Source organism: Tupaia chinensis, unplaced genomic scaffold (assembly GCF_000334495.1).
Source record: "Tupaia chinensis unplaced genomic scaffold, TupChi_1.0 Scaffold145519_1, whole genome shotgun sequence".
Lineage (NCBI taxonomy): Eukaryota > Metazoa > Chordata > Mammalia > Scandentia > Tupaiidae > Tupaia > Tupaia belangeri.
This window is the reverse complement of record NW_006205376.1, coordinates 1,712,061-1,713,848: the sequence shown is the minus strand read 5'-3', so window position 1 is coordinate 1,713,848 and position 1,788 is coordinate 1,712,061.

Here is a 1,788-nt window from a genome sequence, read left to right as displayed (position 1 = left end):
CTGGCAAGGGGTTTAAATGAAGGCAGAGCTGACCTTGTAAATAATGGCTCTCCAGGCACAAAAAATAAGGATACTTCAGCTGAGCCTGTAGAGGCAGCAAACTCCTTCAAAACAGACTCCAGTCTGCAGAAGAAACTGAAAAGAGAGAGAGGCAGAGGAAGAAGACAGAAGAGAGGAATGGAGTTTACTGTTGGAAGTCTCATCGCTTCACCTTCAGGTCACCCTCTCTTTACAATTAAGTTTCAGCGTCAGGGCTGGATGTTCACATCTGGCTATCTAATTGAACTTTGCCGAAGGTGTAATTTACCTAGGTCCTGCAGGGTGGGAGGAACTGCTCCCACATAAGGACATTCCACATGGCCTTAGCTCAGCGGCCTTTGAGAAAGGGTAGGGAATTACCAACAGTCGGTTGTCCAGGTTTTCAGTCCCTTGACTTCCTTCTCACTCCCTGGACAGACATGCAGAAAGGGAGGCATATACCTGTGTGTTAAATGTCTGTGTAAGGGAAGAAGGATGTGGGTAGGAAAATGGGAAAGAAGGCAGCTGTGTTCCCCAGCCACATTAGAGCTGAATAAAGTGGAGTTCTGCACCAATTGTGTGATTTGAGGGAAAGGGAACACACAAACCCAAGCAATCAAAGCAAAGATTCACTTACTTAATACCAGGGATAGGTGTTCTTCTTTCTGCCTCACAAGTCCAAAGACGAAAATCAGGACAAGTGGCTTGGGTCGTAAACTTTAAGGTCAAAGACCCTTTCTGTTGAGGTTAGTTCTCAAGTTCTCAGTAGTCAACTGTGTGTGAAACATAATTAATAGTGTGATAAATACAAGTTGTGGAAGATAGGATTGAAAGTCAGAGGGTTCCCCTACAAAGAGCTTGTCATAAAGAGGACTTAATCAACATGAGCAGGGCTAATAAAAAGCATCACCTATTAAACGTTGGCTCTTTCCTAGTGCTGCTCACTGGCGTTTCTCTGTGTGGGCGCATTGGTAAGAGAGGAGTGGGTGAGCAAGAGTGTACTGGGTACAATTTGTGTGTCTGCAAAAGAAAACAGAAGCTCTCAATGAGGAAGAGCATATGTTTCTGGGACTGCATCTGTGCAAAAGTACATAGTCCTGCAGTTGTATTAGGAAAAAGAAAACTCTTTTAGAAAGTCTCTCATTTTGGCGCCTGCAGGTGGCCTGGTGGTTTAAGGGCGCTGGACTTTCACGTGGTTCAAGTCCCGGACCTCACGGCTTGCTTTCTCACTTTCTCTCTCACTCTTGCTCTCGTTCTGTCGCTCTCTGGTCAAAATTAAATAAATAAATAAATAATGTTAAATAAAATATTTTTTTAAAAAGAAAGTCTTTTATTTTACACAAGTCATCTTCTTGACACATTTCCCTCATTCTGTCTTTTCTTTTTCACCCTTAGGTCCAGGAAACCTACGAAACGTTTCGAACAGTCCGACAGAGCCTGATTAACCAGATATTCTACTCACTCGGGAATCCCAGAGGCAAACCTCAGGCCAAGAACAGAAAAGTGACTCTCCCAGGCGCACCTGCCTGGAGGACCGCCCTGCCCGCAATCCAACGGAACTCGCATCCTTTCCGAGGGCTGGGCGGAGGCCGGCAAGGCCACCAGGGCAGGGCGCGGCCTGGGAGGCAGGATCCCAGGTAAGTCGACAGTGTCGGACCGGGGCGGACCGCGCCCCCTCCGCACTCCACCCTGGGCGGGTCCATCCAGCCAGGTGTCCTCGCGGGGCCAGCCTGGCCTCTCCTCGGCCCGAGTGCGCGTGCCTGGGCGGAG